The 23,240-nt window shown below is 28.9% G+C and overlaps 1 long non-coding RNA gene across 4 annotated transcripts; it reads right to left on the minus strand.

Annotated features, from left to right (window-relative positions):
• Positions 1-14: 14 nt before the first annotated feature.
• Positions 15-23,195, minus strand: LOC123268749. 4 transcript variants are annotated; one of them, XR_006510289.1, is made up of 6 exons: positions 23,126-23,195; positions 22,654-23,064; positions 16,058-16,363; positions 7,762-7,918; positions 869-1,070; positions 15-791 (listed from the first exon to the last, which is right to left on the minus strand). It is a non-coding gene; the product is annotated as an uncharacterized LOC123268749 (long non-coding RNA). The 4 variants fall into 4 exon arrangements; XR_006510288.1 differs by having other exon boundaries at positions 7,758-7,918; XR_006510290.1 differs by lacking the exon at positions 7,762-7,918 and having other exon boundaries at positions 16-791; positions 16,058-16,360.
• Between the last annotated feature and the right edge of the window lie 45 nt (positions 23,196-23,240).

Raw genomic sequence — 23,240 nt, forward strand, 5'->3', positions numbered from 1 at the left:
TATCGGAAATTTCCTCAAAAATATTAATTAATTTTAAGAAAAAAGTATATCTGCGTATTATTTTTTTATATCCATTATTTACACTAAGAGAGTAGTTGGATCTCCTTAAGATCCTTTGGTAAGAATTGCATCATTAATTAATCTCTCGGACGGAGATGGAAAGCCGGGTTGTAACTTGGAGGTTATCTGAATCTTAAAAGCAGAAACATTTTATGAAGATCGGTTACAACTTAGCTTTTTCTTCTTCTTCTTGTTCTTCTTCTTCTTCTTCAGAAGAGAACTCCCGTCTCCCATCAGGATAACCGGAGATAATATCTCGAGTTAAGGTCCTCGGCGTAAACCTCACGGCGGGTTATCAAATTAAATAAATACCAGCGAGTCTTAATCCGGCTTGACTCGAGACCTGAAATTTCTAGGTTAGGTGAGTTGGTGAGTGAACAAAGAGAGTAAAGGGAAGGAATAAATGTGTCTAAGACATAAAAAAGGTTTAAAAGGCTACTTATTGTATTGTAGGATAGGAGTAGAAGCCAATTTGGTGTTTCGAGGCTCTGTTCCTCGTGTGTTGGATTGTCGTTTCCTCGGATGGGCTCTCGGTATACTGCCAGAGTATAAAAACGGTGTATAGAGAAGCGTAAATTGTTAAGGCGGTACCCGGGTAGTTATAAATTAGAAAAGAGGCAATCTTGCTAGCTCCGCTGTTTTCTCACTTTCTTCCCTCTTTTTCCATTCCCGCACACACTCGTTACCAGATGTAACCTCTGAGTTCCTCGATCTGTCGAATCTGTCGAGAGCTAGATATAAAACATAGATCTTATCATTTTTATCAATTTAATTATTGATTAAATTAAATTAAATGGATTATTCTTACCGATTGAATTTAAACGGGTGAAGAAATATCAGAGGTGGAAACGTCACGGGTACTGCCTTTTTAATATCTATAATATTTCCAGTCAATATTCTTCATTTATCTGCGATCCATCACGTGCCCGCGACATGAAACCGGATGCCCTGCCATTCTTCAAGCCTAGCTCTCGACGCACCCACCTCGACCCGTCAATCTGCAGCTCAATCTGTTTAAATTTATTAAATAACTTAAATAAAACTCTACTATATTGTGTGATTTAATATTTATTCTTTCAGGATCATCAACAATAAGGGTATCTTTTCATTTTTTATTTATCGAGACAAAAAAACTGGTTTTCTTCAATTATAAATAATTTTATTGAACTTTTTTGATTTTGCTGTAAAATGTTATCGATTATGAAGCTACAATTTGATTTTTATTTAGAAATCTTCGTAATTAATATTTAAAAGTTCAAAAAACTACTCTTTTAATATTAAAAGATACCCTTTTGAAAATCAACTTCTTAATTGATGCAATACAATTTTAAAGATTCATATATTAATATTAGGGCCTGGAAATTGGAGCAAAACAATTAAAAATAAAAAGAGAGCGAAATTCACACAACAATGCCTAGCAATAAAACAATTGCGAGGAAATTTACGCACTTGAATTAATGTCATAGCCTAGAAATTGAATGTCAAAACAAAAATAAGTTTGGCAGCAAAAACACGTGTGTTTATATTGGAGAACTTTGAAGTTAGCTGTGAAATGAAATATAGAAAATTTTATTACTTAGTGCATTTGTAAATGCTCTATCTCTAGATACATAATTAAGAAATTACCTTGTATCTCGTGAACTACTGACATTTTTAAAGATATAAGCTCATCCTGATGTTATACTCATCAAGACCTTTCATTTGAGTACCCACATCAATTTTTCATATATTTTATATATTTATATATATTATATATATGTATATATGAGAAATATATCAAAAATGCATGTGGGTACTCAAATGAAAGGTCTTGATGAGTGTAACATCACGATGAGCTTATATCTTTAAAATCGTCATTATTTAAGAAAGTACAGTGCAATTCAACAAATTTCTTGTGAACTATTGACATTTTTAAAGATATAAGCTCATTCTGATGTTATACTCATCAAGACCTTTCATTTGAGTACCCACATCAATTTTTCATATATTTTTCATATATACATATATATAATATATATAAAATATATCAAAAATGCATGTGGGTACTCAAATGAAAGGTCTTGATGAGTGTAACATCACGATGAGCTTATATCTTTAAAAATGTCAATAGTTCACAAGATACAAGGTCATTTCTTAATTATGTATCTAGAGATATTTTCGAATGCGGCCTAAATACTTATAATAATTTGACTATCGGTGAGAATGATATAAAACTTTGAAAAGGCACTTATTCAAATCAAGACCTTTTTAATGACATTAAATTTCACTAAAAAAACCGATTTTAACGTACGACTATCCTGGACGAAAAATTTTTCTTATTCTCTTAATAATATATATTTCCTGGCCATATTGGCTGTAGCTTATACCAGAAATAAGGTTAGAATCTTTGAAAGTTGCATAAATTTATTGACGCCAAATTGAAAGCGAGAATGAATAGCCATCTGTCGGAGCTGAGAGCTATTAAATTTAGTCAAACAGACTCAACTGGGAGCCAGTTAAATTAACTTAACACTTGTGATGTCAGATAACGGAATACCAAAATTTAACGCAATTCTTTTCCAAGTTTGAGGCAGTTTACTGTCGCAATACATAACAGCTGACGCCATCTACTCAAGTAGCTGCTCTATTATTCTCCGTCCTCTTTCCTCCGTCTAAACCACGCACTCACACGGAGAACGACTTCCAGAAAGTTGTCTGCGTCAACACTTGAATACACAAGTCCAGCACTTGGATCCACCTGTCCACTTGTTAAGAGTCCTTTCCTTTTTATTCTCGAAATTTAAATATCACCCACTTTGTCACTTTTATTATTATGTACACTCAGCTAACAATATACAAATAATTTTTCCTCTGTATTAAGCCCCCAGCGGCCGACAAATCAACTAAAATTTTGTCCCTTGTTTAAACCAATTACTCTACAAAAGGTTATTAACTTAATAGCCTTTTTACGTAGTCAACAAAGTGGTTAAACTGTTAAATTAAAAGAGAAAAAAAGTTAAATTTGCTTGGCATATAAAATTCAGTCTGCTTCATAAAAGGTGTCATTTATTAAATGCCTTCAGATTCAACCCCAAAGGTATATTATACTTTAACTATTTTATTATGTCAGCAGTTACTTTTTAACTGTATATAACACAAATGAACGTAATTAAATTACATTTTTATTTATTAAGGTTAAGGAGATCCACGCAAAGTACTCAAATTTTTAAAACTTCCTAAAAATTTGTAAATTCAATCTACGTAGCCTAATAATTAATAAAATAATTAAAAAACAGGTTTCCGGGATATTTAATGGAATAATTAGGTTTAAAAACTTGTAATTTTTACATGTAAAAATTCCCGCCAATATTCAAGATTTTTGAAAATCCCGCGGGTTGATATCTTCAATGGCGGCTTCAGATCTAACAGCTGATTGCTCTCTCTTCAGTTTTAAGAATTTTTCGTTGATTATAATTGACTGGTATGGATTTAAACGATTACATTTTGCAGTTTTATAGATTTAAGCAGTATTAAGTAGATCCACGAGAAGTAGTCAAATTTTTAAAACTTCCTGAAAATTTGTAAATTTAATCTACGTAGCCTAATAATTAAAAAAATTAAAAAACAGGTTTCCGGGATTTAATCAAGTAATTAGGTTTGAAAATTGTAATTTTTACATGTAAAAATTCCCGCCAATATTCAAGATTTTTGAAAATCCCGCGGGTTGATATCTTCAATGGCGGCTTCAGATCTAACAGCTGATTGCTCTCTCTTCAGTTTTAAGAATTTTTCGTTGATTATAATTAACTGGTACGGATTTAAACGATTACATTTTGCAGTTTTATAGATTTAAGCAGTATTAAGTAGATCCACGAGAAGTAGTCAAATTTTTAAAACTTCCTGAAAATTTGTAAATTTAATCTACGTAGCCTAATAATTAAAAAAATTAAAAAACAGGTTTCCGGGATTTAATTAAATAATTAGGTTTGAAAATTGTAATTTTTACATGAAATGGAGATTCCACCAGCCGTGTATTCGGTTAAGAATTAAATGCAATTAACGATTTAAAAAAAAATTTATTTTCATTGAATTTGATTGAAAAAATAATAAGCTTTCGATTAAAACAATAAAAAAGTTGCTTTCCGAACGTATTACGGCGATATTTTAGATTTTTTATGAAAAATCACTCGGAACTTGCGTTGTTTAAAGTCTTGTATTTGACTGGGCAACACCGCTTGCTTAGTTACCCAAAGCATAAGTACCCGCGGTTTTTTAAATGCTAGATCTTGGTAATTTTAGTTAGACAGTAAACATAAATAAATTTGAAGGTTAGGGACACTCTTTTTGTGTTGTCAAGTGTATACCGGTAATTCAGAGTGCTATATTGTTTTATTAGTCAATTAAATGTTAATAATTATTTAATGAGTAAATTTATCGGAAATTTCCTCAAAAATATTAATTAATTCAAAAATTAATCTCAAGAAAAAAGTATTTCTACGTATTATTTTTTTATAGACATTCTTTACACTAGGAGGGTACTTGGATCTCCTTAAGTTAACCGTTCAAAGTTCGGCAAATTGAGGTTTAATTATTCACCTCTTTAAAAATTAACCTATTATAGTTCTTTTTCTTATTCTTCCAATAAGAACCTCGGAAGCATATCTGTACCCGTGTTCTCGGAGCAATTGGGACTTGATTGAACCTGCTTTGGGGATGTAACCGCAAAAACCACCTTGATTACTCCGGTATCTACGTATCTACATACATTTACTTAGCCAGGATATTCCAGAGGAATATCCTGGAATATCTTCCAAGGAATATTCAGCAAAAAAATTGCGCTTTAAGTATATGCAATCGATAACTCATTAATCAAAATCAGTTATCGCTTAAAAGTAAACGAGTAGTGTAGCAGAGTAATTTTGTTTGGGTGTTGATCTAGTATCTACTGTATGTTGGTTAAGCAAAAAAGAAGAATAATGCTTTTTTCTAATTACATCTAAGTAGTTTCCACCAGGACTTTTCAATCTCAGCACTCACTCGTAAAGCTTCACTATCTTAACCATTTTGTTTCATCCGTTCTTTTTGTTTTATTCTTTTTCTCTTTTTCTCATCTGGTCCTTTAGAAAATCCTGGTAGTACGAGGGACTCTCTACTCTCTCCAGTCTACTCTGCAGAGTCTTAGCGTCGCCTGCTGTAATTGGAGTTTCGGAAGTTTCCAGTCATTAGCACCCAAGGTCTTATCTAACATCTAATTCGCCGGTACTTTAATGTACGTCATTTCATTTCTCTTTCCAGTTCTTTAACTACTAAAACCCAAATATTATTTATTAATTAATAATTAATAACTTCACTCTTTATTGCCAATCTTGATTTTGATAAATCTAATATTTTATTAGACTATCAATCGCTCTGACTTTGACGGGAAATAAATCACCCGAAGATGACTTTTTAAAATTATAAATTCATCTGAAAACATATTCTTACAAAAATCCTTTTTTAATTAAATCCACTGGACTTATTTTCTCAGTTACCAGCTTAAAATCAGAAAAGGGTCGATCTTTCTTTCTCAACTGGATTAAATCGGTCGTTACCTTTTTTCCACTGCAAACAACTTGAAATCACATGAGCCACCAAGTTGATCAGCCATCTGGAAGCTCCTCGCCATTGACGAGATTTAGGCGTGACCATACTGACCATCTAAATGTCTATTGAATCGGCTATTTTCAGCTGAACTATGCTTTCAAATCTTTATCTTCTTCTACTTGTTCATGTTGACAAACCAGAGTCATCCAATCTACTAGCAATCATTTACTTTGTAATGTGTTCCAACATCTTCTCTCGACCATTCCACAACCGGATTAATCGATCCAACAATATTTCCAATGTGACTCATTTTTATTCTATTTTTTCTTCTTTACTTTCAAACTTATTTCATCTAAATAACTAGCTTAATATTAAAACTAGCAACCTTGTAGTCACTATGTGACTGCCGTGACTTGTGAACTATAAATAAATAAAATTTTGCTTTCTTAAATAATGACTCTTTCTGAATTGCACTGTACTTTCTTAAATATTGACGTTTTTAAAAATATAAGCTCATCCTGATGTTACACTCTTTAAGAGCTTTCATTTGAGTACCCACATGCATTTTTATATATTTTTCATATATATAAATATATATAACATATATTTTGAAGATATAAGCTCATTTTGATGTTACACTCATCAAGTGCTTTCATTTGAGTACCCACATGCATTTTTCATATATTTTTCATATATACATATATATAATATATATAAATATATGAAATATATAAAAAATTGATGTGGGTACTCAAATGAAAGGTCTTGATGAGTGTAAAATCAAGATGAGTTTATATCTTTAAAAATGTCAATAATTAAGAAAATACAGTTCAATTTAACAAATATCTTGTGAACTATTGACATTTTTCAAGATATAAGCTCATCCAGATGATACACTCATCAAGAGCTTTTATTTGAGTACCCACATCAATTTTTCATATATTTATATATATTGTATATATGTATATATGAAAAATATATCAAAAATGTATGTGGGGATTCAAATGAAAGCTTTTGATAAGTGTAACATCAGGATGAGCTTATATCTTTAAAAATGTCAATAATTAAGAAAATACAGTGCAATTTAACAAATATCTTGTGAACTATTAACATTTTTAAAGATATAAGCTCATCCCGATGATACACTCATCAAGAGCTTTCATTTGAGTACCCACATCAATTTTTAATATATTTATATATATAATATATATGTATATATGAAAAATATATAAAAAATGCATGTGGGTACTCAAATGAAAGCTCTTGATGAGTGTAACATCGGGATGAGCTTATATCTTTAAAAACATCAATATTTAAGAAAGTACAGTGCAATTTAACAATATATAAGACACGTAATTCAGACTGAGGTATTTTTCTGTTCTTTAGAAACTATAGTTTCAAAAAAAAAATAAAATATGTTTAACATAAAATGTCTTTGACACAATAATTATAGTTTTTCTTGGCCAGTATGAATATTTATAAATACCTAATAATTAATTAATAATAAATATAATAGATAAAATTGCTTATTCACGCGTTAAATCGTTTGTGGAAACAATTGAACCGTTTCGTAAATTGATAATTCGTTTATGGTGGACAGAACATTGGAAGGTATTTTGGCAATGCCTATTTATAATTCTCTCTTTTATGCATTTGCACCATTCGTTTTTTGGATTTTTTGTTCCTCTCATCGATTCGGGTTCCCATTGCGATATATCCGAATTAACAAGCCTTGTGGGACCGTTCGCTCAGCACTCGCTGATGGATATTTTTTTTATTTTTTTATCAATCATGAATTGCCCGATAATCGCATCTCACTCAGCACTTGCTTCATTTTAGTCGGTCATAGTCTGTAACAGCAATCGTATATGCTACACCATCATGCTTTTTCATCCGTTAATTTTATATTAATTAATTTAATTGATAATTAAGAATTATCCAAAATTGGACTCGAGAGTAATTATTGTCCCTCGTTAACATAAATAATTATCAGAATAATTACGTCGATTTTTTTTTCGTCTAATTTTGGACACCGGATCGCAATTTTCGACACAATCATCCATTATTTTATTTTATTTTGTTTATTAAATTGTCATTTATTTAGTGTCTGACTCTCGGATAGAATATAGACTCACTCACTGTTTTATTGATTCGTTTTTCCACTTCCAACTTCCCACGGGGTTTAGAACTCACCACTTCAATCTTCTTTTTACTTTTATATTTTGAGTCAACGGCATTTTACACCAACCGCAGACTATCCCGAGTGTCCGAAATTGTCGACATTGATCGACTGTCCCTGTAACGTTAAAATCTAGTTGAATACAAGTAGTGTGAGGAGCCGACAGTGCGTCCACGCATCTCTGCCAGTTTAGTTAAATTTAACTGTTACACGTGCCAGAGCTATTGAAACATAAATTCCTTTTTTTTCTCTTTTAACATATTTTTAAACTCCACCAAAACTCCATCCAATAATTCAACAATGATACGCAACAGGAAAATAAAATAACAATGCGTTCATTCTTGCTTTTCAATTAAAAAGTAATAAATCAACGGAGCGTACATTTTTTTCATACTATTGCTGCGACAATTACCAAAAAACGGACAAATAATTAAATAACATTTCCAATCCATCCGATAAAAATAACCTTTCATGTTATATTTTCATCATTCCGCTTGGATTTTATAAAATATCTACATTTTAACATGTAACGCTGCATTGCAAAAATTTTGAAAAAAGTTTATTAGATTAGAATCTTGGCTTTAGGTTAGAATTTTTTTTTTATTTTAAAATAAATTATATACTTCATTTCTGTGGATATAGCAACCTTGCAGTCACTACGTGACTGCCGTGACTTGTGAACTATAAAATAATAGAATTTTGCTATATTAAATAATGAATTTTGTTAAATTGTACTGTACTTTCTTAAATATTGACGTTTTTAAAGATGTAAGCTCATCATGATGTTACACTCATCGAGAGCTTTCATTTGAGTACCCACATGCATTTTTGATATATTTTTCATATATACATATATATAATATATAAAAATATATGGAATATATGAAAAATTAATGTGGGTACTTAAATGAAAGGTCTTGATGAGTGTAACATCAAAATGAGCTTACATCTTTAAAAATCGCAGTAGTTCACAGGACATCAGGTCATTTCTTTATTATTGAGATTTTTAAAGATATAAGCTCATTCCGATGTTACACTCATCAAGACCTTTCATTTGAGTACTTACATGAATTTTTGATATATTTTTCATATATACATATATATAATACATGAAAAATTGATGTGGGTACTCAAATGAAAGGTCTCGATAAGTGTAATATCAAGATGAGCTTATATTTAAAAAAATCTCAATTGTTGACAAGATACAAGGTAATTTCTTAATTATTGATATTTTTTAAGATATAAGCTCATCCCCATGTTGCACTCATCAAGACCTTCCATTTGAGTACCCACATGCATTTTTGATATATTTTTCATATATACATATATATATATGTATATATATTTAATATATAAAAATATATAGAATATATGAAAAATTGATGTGGGTATTTAAATGAAAGGTCTTGATGAGTGTAACATCATGATGAGCTTATATCTTTAAAAATCGCAGTAGTTCACAAGACACCAGGTAATTTCTTTATTATTGACATTTTTAAAGATATAAGCTCATTCCGGTGTTACACTCATCAAGACCTTTCATTTAAGTACCCACATGCATTTTTGATATATTTTTCATATATATATATATATATATATATATATATATATATATATATATATATATATATATATATATATATAATATACATAAATATATAAATATATGAAAAATTGATGTGGGTACTCGAATGAAAGCTCTTGATGAGTGTAACATCATGATGAGCTTATATCTTTAAAAACGTCAATATTTAAGAATGTACAGTGCAATTTAACAATAGTTATTATTGAAAAATTTCATTAAAACACATAGAAATTTTCAATTAATTTTGCCATGGTAAATAATATTTTTTGTCATACATATAGCTTCACTCTAACTAAAATTACAAAAGGCCATTGTAAAATCTAGCTTATCTAAAGCAAAAATTAATAGAAAATTTTTCAAGTGTAATTTATATAAATTATTGAAAGAATTTCTATATAATTTCCTCTCGGAGTAACTAGAAAATAAAAATAATGTCAGTATATAATTTAAAAGACTATTTCAGTGAAATCACATTTTCCTTGGATTTTGAACAAAGAAATTTACCTTGAAGAAATTCTTGTGTGGATGGAATGAGGAAAAAATTACTGGAAGCATAATAGACAATGCAAGTCACGTGTTAATCGGTGCGTACTTTAATCCAGTTTTAGTCCAGAGAAATAAAACAATTTAATCCCGTATTTCTTCTTTGTGAAAATAAATAACCCAAAAGTTGACTTGATTACTGATGATGGATTTATTAAACATTTAACCATTGATTAACTGGGTTTATTACCCTCCCGTCAGTCTAAAGGATCAAAAACACAACACCTAGGTTGGGTATAAAAGCCGTGCATTCTATTGTGGAGGTTGGGTAGTACGATCCTGGGAAAAACGAACCCAGCTCGTTTATTTTACCGGAAACAATGAAACAATTGTACGGAAGGCAGCAATCAGAAATGAGATCTCAGTCTCTGGGCTTCGGTTTGTTTACGATATCCGTATTTTCTTTTACTGTTATTTTGTCTTTTACTTTTTGCAGAACAGTACCGAGCTCTGCTCAACATCTTTGCTTTATAGTTTTATAAATTTCACCCTCAAAAATTCTCTGTTACATTCAATGCTTTGACAATAGCTCGCTACAACTCTTTTCGATAAATCGAAAAGTAAATAATTTACTAAGTGATTATCCTTTCATAGAGTCTTTAGATTTTTTATTTTGAATTCAAAAGGACTTCTGTTAGAATTATAATTATAATTAATGTCTTTTACAAAATAAAATTATTTAATTGATGCACGGCAGAGTTCATAAGATGGTCCACCTTTTCAAGTATAAAATATTATCCATTCATGCTTGTAAATTTACGACTGAGGTATTTTTCTGTTCTTTAGAAACTATAGTTTTAGAAAAAAAGAAAATTTCATATAAAATGTTTTTCACAAAATAATTATAATTAACTAGCAACCTTGCAGTAACTATGTGACTGCTGAGACGTGAATTATAAATAAATAAAAATTTGCTTTATTAAATAATAACTTTTATTAAATTGCACTGTACTTTCTTAGCTATTGAAATTTTCATAGATATAAGCTCATACTGATGTTACACGCGTCAAGAGCTTTTATTTGAGTACCCACATGCATTTTTTATACATTTTTCATGTGTACAAATATATATATATATATATAAATATATGAAAAAATGATGTGGGTACTCAAATGAAAGGCCTTGATAAGTGTAAGATCAGGATGAGCTTATATCTATAAAAATGTAAATAATTAAGAAATGACATTGTATCTTGTCAACAACTGATATTTTTAAAGATATAAGCTCATCTCTATGTTACACTCATCAAGAGCTTTCATTTGAATACCCACATGCATTTTTGATATATTTTTCATATATACATATATATATAATATATATAAATATATAAAAAATTAATATGGGTACTCAAATGAAAAGTCTCGATGAGTATAATATCGAGGCGAGCTTATATCTTTAAAAATGTCAATATTTTACAAGATACAAGGTCATTTCATTACTGACATTTTAAAGATATAAACTCATCTTGATGTTACACTTATCAAGACCTTTCATTTGAGTACCTACATGCATTTTATATATATTTTTCATATATACATATATACATACATATACATATATACATATGTATATGTATGTATATATGTATATATACATATATATATAATATATATAAATATATGAAAAATTGATGTGGGTACTCAAATAAAAGGTCTTGATGAGTGTAACATCAGGATGAGCTTATATCTTCAAAAATGTCAATAGTTCACAAAATACAAAGTTTCTTGATCATGTTAAATTAGACTGTACTCTCTTAAATATTGACGTTTTTGAAGATATAAGCTCATCTCTATGTTACACTCATCAAGAGCTTCCATTTGAATACCCACATGCATTTTTGATATATTTTTCATATGTACATTTATATAATATATATAAATATATGAAATATATGAAAAATTGAGTTGGGTACTCAAATGAAAGGTCTTGATGAGTATAATGTAGAGGCGACCTTTATCTTTAAAAATGTCAATATTTTACAAGATACAAGGTCATTTCTTAATTACTGACATTTTTAAAGATATAAACTCATCTTGATGTTACACTTATCAAGACCTTTCATTTGAGTACCCACATCAATTTTTCATATATATATGAAAAATTGAGTTGGGTACTCAAATGAAAGGTCTTGATGAGTGTAACATCAGGATGAGCTTATATCTTTAAAAATGTCAATAGTTCACAAAATACAAGGTAATTTCTCAATTATATATCTAGAGATATTTTCGAATGCAGCCTAAATACTCATTATCATAAATTTTCCAACGATACCAAATTTAACCATAAAAACTCATTTTATCATATAAATACACTGGTCACAAAATTTACCTTATTTTCTTAATAATATAGATAATTAGCCATTTTTTATCATTTAATAAAATTATCCTGGCATATTTATTAAATATAACTTGAAAATTTTAAAATAAATAGCAAAGATACACCAGCAATAATTTCCACAATACATTAAAAGCTTCCTGTTAATTTCTTGTGAACGTTGATAAACAAAAATGAATTAACGACTGGCCTCTCGCTAATGGTTAATAATTTATAAGAAAAGATTAACCTTGTAAATTTGTTAAATGGAGATTACCACCGAGATTAGTACAAGAGTATTTACCATGAAAAAAATATCAGGCTGCACATACATAAATATACAGGTGTGGTTGTGGTGAGGAGCTAATTGAGAAAACCCGGTTGAGTTTCCGGGAGAGCGTTGATCGCTCGAAAAACACTGTGGAGCCTGGAAGATAGAGACAGCAAGAGAAGAGACTATAGTATGGCTCAGCTGGAACAACGGAAGATTAATTGCTTTAATTTCCGAGACATGATTAATCATAATTAACAGGCTGTCGGGCACCGTTTAAGATCGGGCAAAAATGAAGCCCTCGATCGGGAGATCTAAAAATTTGTTTAGTTATTTTTGGGGTTATTTTGATAATTGCCGAGTAAACGTTCCCCTACGTAATACCGGCGATTAATCATTCAGATATTAAAAGCAGCGCTGATTTAACTAAATAGCTTGCGGGGAGAATAAATCCTGAAATAATTCCCACATAAAACAATGTTTTTTCGTGGAAATTAAGAGATTGCGATAATAGTCTGGGCGTTAGTAGTCATAACCGAGGCAAAGAGTTTAAAAGGGTACGGAATAAAAAATCTAAAAAAAAAGTTTAACGAGAAAGAGAACAAGGAGTCGGCTCTGAAATTACTTTACCACTTTCCGGCGTTATTTATCGCGCCTCTTATTACATCTCAACTTTGCCCCGACCTACAGCATCCATTTAACTGTGTCCTGTCTGCTTTTAACCTTTAGCTGCTGTTTATTTATTTAAATCCCCAACATCAGCCCCAAATGGAGATTTTAAGCCTGGGCCCCATAACCTGTAGTTACTTTTTATTTATTTATTTTTTTTATCCTTAAAATCAGCCCTAAAAGTGAATTTTAAGCCTGGGCCCATAACCTGTAGCTACTTTTTATTTTTTTATATCCTTAAAAGCCCTAAAATTTGATTTTAAGCCTGGGTCCATAACCTGTAGGCAGATAGAAAGATTTGTTTATATTTAATAAGCTTATTTAATAATATTTAATAATATTAACTGTTAATCAATTATTTTTTAACATCATAGGACAATAAATATTTATTAACCGTTCATAAATTATTTAAGCCTGGGCCCATAACCTGTAGCTGATAGAAGAATTTGTTAATATTTAATAAGCTTTATTAATTGTTAATAAATATTTGTTAACTTGAAAAATATTTTATTGACAGTTAATAAGTTATTAAGTACAATTTAATAATTGTTAATCAATATCTTTTAATTATTAATAAATACTTATTAATTATTAATAAATTTACTTTCTTTCCAAATAAATATTTATTGAATGTTAAAAAATATTTATTAATATTTAATAAATTTAATAATTGTCTTTAAATAAGTTAAATTATTAATAGTTAATAAATCCTTTTATCAGTGTAGCTGCTATTTATTTACTTATTTATTTATGTCCTTATAATTAGCCCCAAAAGTAGATTTTAAGCCTGGGCCCATAACCTGTAGACTGATATAAGGATTTGTTTATATTTAATAAGCTTTATTAACTGTTAATAAATGATTTTTTAAAATCACAGGATTTAATAAATATTTATTAACAGTTCATAAATTATTTAAGCCTGGGCCCATAACCTGTAGACTGATAGAAGGATTTGTTTATATTTAATAAATACGATTTATTAAATATTAATAAATTTTTGTTAACTTAACAAATATTTATTAACAGTTAATAAATATTTGTTAACTATTAATAAATACTTATTAGCTATTAATGAATGTACATTTCTCCCAAATAAATATTTATTGAATATTAAAAAATATTTATTAAAATTGAATAATTGTCTTCAAATAAGTTAAATTATTAATAATTAATAAATCCGTCTATCAGTGTAGCTGCTTTTTATTTATTTATTCATATCCTTAAAATCAGCCCTAAAAGTGGATTTAATATAATAATAATAGTTTCTTTATTTAGTTTTAAGCTACAACATACAATAGCATATAAAAAATTATAAAAAAGATCTTAGATCTTTTATCAAAGATCTTAAACTCGATTTCTGTCTATAAATTTCAAAGTTTTCCTTCTCTTAATAATTTTTTAAATATTACTATATATTACTTGTATTTTTTGTCTCTATTTATTGTTTTTTGAGCACTCACAGTTCTTGTTCTTTGTATCAATAGTCTATTTTTGTATCTTGTTTTGTAATCATGTTAATTATCTACAACAATTCTATTCAAATATTCTGGTAATAAATTATTTTTCATCTTATATACAAACAGACAGAAAACATAGTGCATCTAACATACATTTGATTGGTGTATACTTATTAACTCTTAATATTATCCTTATCGCTCTGCTTCGACACTTTTGTAACATATTTAAACAATCCTTATTTATATTAATATTATAATATTAAGCCTGGGCCCATAACCTGTAGCTGCTCGTTATTTATTTATTTAATTATTTATATCCTTAAAATCAGCTTCAAAATTGAATTTTAAGCATGGACCCCCATAACCTGTAGGACAAGCATTATTCCGGTGAGCCGTTTCGGTTTGGGTTATTGCTTTTCGAGATGAATAAGAACGACAAGAATGAGAGGGTAAAGTTATCGAGATTCGTGTAATAATCCACCGAAATCTCGACTCGGAGGGAATCCGAGCTAACATTATATCAGGAATAAGACGAAAAAATAAATAAAAAAAAGAGCAACCAGAAAAAGAAGTAGAAGTTGGTGTAAGCTCTATCTAGTTCTCAGGAGCCCTGATCGAAAAGTATTTCTCATTTGGCCTTTCAGAGCGTCTTAGGATTACGGTAGGTGCTAAGAAAGAAACCAATACTTGCTTTTATTTTATTTTATTTACTTCTCCGGTTCCTATCTGGGAAAATATCCTCAGACTTTTGTCGGGGGATTTATTTTAAGATTTAATCCATTTTGTAGATGACGAACTCGGAAAATAACACCTGAGAAATAAAATGGCTTCTTAGGGCTAAGATTATTGTAATATATTCAATCATAATCATCAAACGCGGCTTTATCGACCGTAAAAGAAAACTTCTTGACCCTCAGCGCCTCTCTTACGCCTCGCCGATAATTCAAACTCTCAAGGATAAACAGAATATGTCGAAATATAGTGACATCAGATGATAAAAATATCACTTTTAAGGAATTTTTCATCGGATAATACTACAATATTTATTCTATCCTTATCTAAAGTCATCTTTGTCATAAAAATTTATATTTTTATTATGTTAATCAATCAACGTGACAATTATCGTAACTTATCATAAAGAATTGTTTTTTTAATTATCGTGTTTAGAATTTTTTATTTTAAAGAGTTTGACCTCCTGAACATTGACCAACTTAAATTCTTTTATTTTTTATAAATTAAAATTGTTGAAATTTAACGAATGATTTGTAAAAAATCGTTCTATTGATAACGAAAAAAATTAATTTAATTGAAAGAATATTAATATTGATATCCCGTTTTTTTTTCCAATCGAGCAAAAATTCCCGCGAGTGTTTTCATTATTTTAAATCAAAACTAAATAAATCACTTGTCGACATACTTGCATAACAAAAAACAGCAAACTTTCCGGAAACATCATATCAATGTCATCGCTTATTATCGCATGATAATAACATCCAATTGCAATAGTATCATTGCTGATAATGCAATTTTACACGCCTTTTTTGCTCCGCCTAAGTATCCATGTGACTGTGTGTGAGTAAGAGAATCTTTGAACTTGATTTTCGGAGCTCAGAAACCTCCGGTTTAATTAAAACTTTGCTCACTTATCAAGGACTGATAATATAATTATTCAATTAGGTTTTTCCATTGTTCTTATCAGGATTTCCAGTTTTTTTTGGATCTACTGAAGGAAAAAATGCTTAAATCAATTGTTTTAGTATAAAATAATTTTTAATGAGTTTGAAATTGTGATTAAGAGAAAAATTTATTATCGTAAAAAAGCGCGGGAGTGTTGAATTTAAATTGTAAATATTTTATTGACTAATTTTTGTTAAAATTGAGGAATTAAAATATTTTAAAAAATATCCGACGATTTTTTAAAGTAAAATAATTTTTTTTAAATAATAATAATGATAATAATTTATAGATATTTTCTGACCTAAGTCATTAAATTTTCATTTTATTGAAAATATCTGTAAAGTATTATAAACCAGTGTTTAGGAAAAATAAAATATTAAAAATAATAATAATAATAATTAAAAAAAATTTTTTTACTCCTATAACACAGAAAATTTTGATTTACAATTTTTTAAAAAGAAATTGAAAAATTATTATTATTATTACTATATATTTTATAATAAATTGTTATTTATCACAAATAATTTTTAAAGTTGTAACAAAATAATAATAATTTTTCAATATTTTTATTTCTAAAGACTAGTCTGTATTATTATATATATTTTTCACAATTGTAAATTGACTATATTTACAATTGTTATTGGCTACCTAGTCTATTGCACAATTTTTCTCTAATTATTTATAATTTTTGTTAGCCTGTATTCCCTCCAGGCATAAACAATTTTTCATTCTTATTTTAAATTTGTCATTAGACAATTTTTTCAGTTGAATTTATCTCTAATGACAAATTTAAAATAAGAATGAAAAATTGTTTATGCCTAGAGGGAATATAGGCTAACAAAAATTATAAATAATTAGAGAAAAATTGTGCAATAGATTAGATAGCCAATAAAAATTGTAAATATAGTCAATTTACAATTGTAAAAAATATATATGATAATAATAATAATTTAAAAAATTTGTTTTACTCCGTATATTAAAAAAAATATTTTAATTTACAATTTATGAAAAAGAAATTGAAAAATTATTATTATTATTATTATTATCATTATTATTATTGAGTGTTTTTTCATGCCGTCTAGGTCAAATAACTAGTAGATGTTGTTCAAGTCAAGAGATGGATACTTCCATCTTCCCTTATTGGTTGAGAGATATCCTCTCTGTACATAAGTTCGATGGAAATCCATCAAACTTGAATACTAGTAAAGCTGTAAGCTTGTAGTATCCATTCGAGTACTAAAGATGTTAATTAATTGAAAGAAATGAAAGAAATTATTTTGAATGAGAGTAAAGACAGACTTTCGAAAAAATAAATGGGGTTGGTTGCCAAGCCAGGAATCGAACCTGGATCTCCCTGATAACATGTCAGGAGCTCTACCAGTTAAGCTACCGGGCCCCTTCCACCATCCACCTTTCTCAGTCCATTCTTATACTCTCAATACTTACTTTACTATCCCTTCCCTTTTACTCGAGTTACGTACTATGATGGTAATAGTACTTTTATTTAGGCAATATTATTAAATTACTAAAGGTGTTTTCATGACCGAATTGTATATATATATATAATGAGTGTTTTTTCATGCTGTCTAGGTCAAATAACTAGTAGATGTTGTAAGGGGATGGTGGAAGGGGCCCGGTAGCTTAACTGGTAGAGCTCCTGACATGTTATCAGGGAGATCCAGGTTCGATTCCTGGCTTGGCAACCAACCCCATTTATTTTTTCGAAAGTCTGTCTTTACTCTCATTCAAAATAATTTCTTTCATTTCTTTCAATTAATTAACATCTTTAGTACTCGAATGGATACTACAAGCTTACAGCTTTACTAGTATTCAAGTTTGATGGATTTCCATCGAACTTATGTACAGAGAGGATATCTCTCAACCAATAAGGGAAGATGGAAGTATCCATCTCTTGACTTGAACAACATCTACTAGTTATTTGACCTAGACGGCATGAAAAAACACTCATTATATATATACAATTCGGTCATGAAAACACCTTTAGTAATTATTATTATTATTATTATTATTTTGATATATTTAGTACTAAATTGTTATTTATCACAAATAATTTTTTAAGTTGTAACAAAATAATAATAACAATAACAATAATAGTAATAATAATAATAATAATAATAATTATTATTATTATTTGCTATTTTTTCCGAAGATCGGTGTTTTTACTAATTAAAGAGTTCTATATTTCAAAGCCATTATCCCCGATCCAAATTGATGTTAGACTAATTTTAAATTTACATTAAATTTTTATTTATTAAATTTATTTTCACCACTTTTATTGTTGGTATTAGCACTCAATACCATCTTCGGGTGAATATATCTAATAATTAAAAATTTTTTTTATTTTTAATTAAGATTAAGCAAAGAATTTAATTTTTTACTCAGTGAAACTTTTTTCGGTCATCGAAAAAATAACTCGGAAAATGCTCAGACCAGGAATCGAACCTGGATCTTTTGGTGTCGCGCCAACTGCTCTACCCCTTTTTTTTTTTCTTTTTTTTTTTTATTCAAGCGTTTATTTATTTAAATCATTGATACATAGATATAAACATAATACACAGGTATCAACGTAAGACCTGTTACTTAAAATAAATTGTCTACCTGGCCCATACGGGCTCTCATAGAGGTTAACATAAATGATATTTCTTAATACCTGATAAGCCTCAGGGGTTGTACATAGTGAAGTAAATAATATAGTTTTTCTTATTCTTATTGTGTTAAATACATAAAGAGTTAATACATGATTTATACTAGTTAGCCTAAAAAAGAAACTTGATTTTCATAAAAAAGGCTTACGTTATTAGAATAGTACATGAGAGACATTAAATCAACAACAATTAAAATTAAAAAATATAACATAATAATAGAATAGAACAAGAAGACAAAAAGAAAGAGGAAGCTATCAAAAGAGAACAACAAAACAATTAAAGAAAAAGAACTTGTGATTAGGTGAGCCACCAATACTCTTTGCGGAAATGACGTTTATTTGTTGTATCTTTGAGGGGTATTGAGGTGCAGTATTTCAGGTCTAAGAATGATAATGCTTTTGGGTCATAAGTACTAGCTTTTGTGTTGGGACCTCTTTTGACGTGGTATATTAGGGGTATACTGTTTGAGTCTTGTATGTAGCCCAGACTGTCCAAGTAAGTGAATATTTCGGGAGGAGTGAATCCCGACTTGATTGCTTTTTGAAAATATGCTGGTTGTGGGTAAAATGGACCAGATATTAAGCTGTTTATTGTGGAGGAGGAGGCACTAGCAAAGTGATTGCGGCATATACGTATGATATGGTTGTCGCTACGCTCTATTTTAGCTAAGTTTAAGAGTGTGAGGTTACTATATAGTATTTGGTGTAATTTGAGTCAGGTGTCTTGTACATGTTCAGACAAGCTCTCAGACATTGTCTTTCAAATTTTCTCAGCTTTTCCATTTCAATAGGTGGGATGTTAAACCATATAGGACAACCATATGTGATGATTGGTCTAATCAAGAGTTGGTAACACAAAATTTTTACTCTTTTATTCAGAAATTTAGAATAGAATAATCTAGACAGGCTTTTAAATTGTTTCTTTGCTTTGGTAATTTGTGTGTCTATGTGTGAGTAGAAGTTTGGTTTATTGTCTAGGTAATAAATAAACACCCAGGTATCTTACTACGTCTTTATGAAGGACTAGTTTGTTTGAGTTTTTGTTTTCTTGAATTTGGAAATTTTTCCAATTTTTTCTGACATCACAATGTGCGTTTTTTAATGACGGTCGGAATAGGATTGATTCACATCTAGAGGTGTTCATTTTAAGTTTCCATGTTTGGAAGTAGCTATTGATATTTTCGAAGAGCATCTGGAGTGAGGTATTTATAACTTTTGATTTATTGCCGGTGACATAAACTAGGAGATCGTCGGCAAACGCTATGGCTTTCTTGTCTTCGTCTACGTTTAGTCCGTATAGAGATAATAGTCTAATGGTATAGAGTTTAAATAAAAGAGGTTAATTTACTGTACCTTGTTGTAGGCCGTTTGAAATATTGTAAGAAAGCGATGATAGTTCAGAGCCGTTTGATACCCGAAACGATCTTCCATGAACCATATTCCAGATCGTTTTGATAAGGTGATGGGGGAAATGATAAGAAAGAAGTTTGAAAAATAGACCGTCAAGCCATACAGTGTCGAAAGCTTTTTCTAGGTCGATAAAACAAGCGCCAACGCATTTTCCCGCATTTAGTTCTCTACAGATATCAGATATATATTTGTTAATGGCATGCAGTGTTGAGTGTTTGTGACGAAAACCAAATTGCTGGTCAGGTAAAATGTTATTTGCTTTACAGATTTTGAGGATTGCCTGGTTTATTATCACCTCGAAAATTTTACTTATATTAGGTAGCAGGCTTATGGGTCTATAACTTGAGGGATTATATTAGAGCTGTCTTTGTCTTTCTTTTTTAGAGCTACAACTTTAGCACTTTTCCATTGAGAGGGAAAATACGAGATATTGAGTGCATTGTTAAATAGTATTGTGACTGCTCTACCCTTAAGCTATCCGAGACACTGTCCGTAACTATCATTCAGTTACCTATTAAGACCCACTGAGTAATTCTTGTATATTGACAATTTTTAATGATGTATTTTAGATGTTTGAATACGTAGACTCTAATCTCCTACTTGATTGTATGAAGATTGTAGTCCGTCTGGCCAGGATTTTTCGATGACCGAAAAAAGTTTCACTGAGTAAAAAATTAACTTCTTTGCTTAATCTTAATTAAAAATAAAAAAAAATTTTTAATTATTAGATATATTCACCCGAAGATGGTATTGAGTGCTCATACCAACAAAAAAAGTGGTGAAAATAAATTTAATAAATAAAAATTTAATGTAAAATTTAAAATTAGTCGAACATTAATTTGGATCGGGGATAATGGCTTTGAAATATAGAACTCTTTAATTATTATTATTATTATTTATTAAATCAAAGATGGTTAATATTATAAGTCAGACTATCCGATCCCAATTGTTGGAGAATGACTAATTTTTCATTATTATTTCTTCACCATAATATTTTATCGGTATGAAGTCTCAATACCATCAGAGAAAATTTAGGTGAAAATAACAATTAAAATTTGTTTTGACAATTATTATTAGAGAAAGATGTAATTTTTTACTCGGTGTAACTTTTTTCAGTGACTGAAAAAATAATTCGGACAGCCCAGACCAGGACTCGAACCTGAATCTTTTGGTTACGCGCCAAATGCTCTACCAGTTAAGCTATCCGAGACCTATCCGTAATTACTATCCGTAATTACTATCCGTAATTACTATTCAGACTGAGTAATTCTCATTTGGCCAGGAATTTTTAATGTATATTTAATATATGAAGATCGGTGTTTTAAATTTAATTATTTAATTTAAATTTAGTTATTGAATTATTTTTTCAGTCACTGAAAAAAGTTACATTGAGTAAAAAATTACATCTTTCTCTAATAATAATTGTCTAAACAAATTTTAATTGTTATTGTCACCTAAATTTTCTCTGATGGTATTGAGACTTTATACCGATAAAATATTATGGTGAACAATTAATAATGAAAAATTAGTCATTCTCCAACAATTTGGATCGGGTAGCTGGCTTATAATATTAACTATCTTTGATTTATTAAATTTAAAACACCGATCTTCATATATTAAATATACAATAATAATAATAATAATAATAATAATAATAATAATAATAATAATAATAATTTTTAAAAAATTGTTTTACACCGTATATTAAAAAAAATTTTGATTTACAATTTTTTAAAAAGAAATTGAAAAATTACTATTATTATTATTATTATTATTATTATTATTATTATTATTATTTTGTTATATTTAATAATAAATTTTTATTTGTCACAAATAATTTTTAAAGTTATAACAAAATAATAATAACACTATTAATAATAATAATAATAATAATAATAATAATAATAATAATAATAATAATTTTTAAAAAATTGTTTTACACCGTATATTAAAAAAAATTTTGATTTACAATTTATTAAAAAGAAATTGAAAAATTACTATTATTATTATTATTATTATTATTATTATTATTTTGTTATATTTAATAATAAATTGTTATTTGTCACAAATAATTTTTAAAGTTATAACAAAATAATAATAACACTAATAACAATAATAATAATTAAAAAAAAAATTTATTCTACTTCTTATTTTAAAATAAAATAAATTTGTTACGTTAATCCTAATTTTAAATTATTTTTTTTTTTAGTTTTTTGCCATATTTTTTTGCTATACGCTACAAAAATAATCTAATAGATCACCTCGCAAAAACGAAAAGCTACTTTCACTGGATTTCCTTGAAACGTTTCCACTACTATACCTGCATTCCGTTGAGAAATCTGGAGCGTTAAAATCCCGACATTAACTATATCAACCGATAACCTTTTCATCTCTTCATTTTTAATTGATAGAGTTTCAAGTCCAAGGAATAGGCGATAAATAATATAAATAAAACAATAATTTTTCTAGTTCTCCGTGAAATTGACGGAAGTTTAGCAAGGCTGGAATTATTATCATTAATCTGGAATAATTAAAACAAACAAGTTGACCGTGGATCCAAAGGTCGGACCCATTGAGACTGAAGGATACTCCATGAAGATCACTGACTCTTGATCGGATTTTAACCCTATTCCTCTTTCAAGGTGATTGCAGCTTATAAAGAGGTGAAGGAACTGGAAAGACACAACAATTAATGATTAATGTACCAGTTTAGGATAACACGTGTAAGCCTACTCGCTTATTTGCAGTGCAATCTTGGAATGTAATGAGAGGGAAAGCAAGACCTCTGCACTATGCTCGTACTCATACTCGGACTTGGCTTATGTTATGTTACTACTTACTACTTACG

The sequence above is a fragment of the Cotesia glomerata genome, linkage group LG7, assembly GCF_020080835.1.
Source record: "Cotesia glomerata isolate CgM1 linkage group LG7, MPM_Cglom_v2.3, whole genome shotgun sequence".
Taxonomy (NCBI): Eukaryota; Metazoa; Arthropoda; class Insecta; order Hymenoptera; family Braconidae; genus Cotesia; species Cotesia glomerata.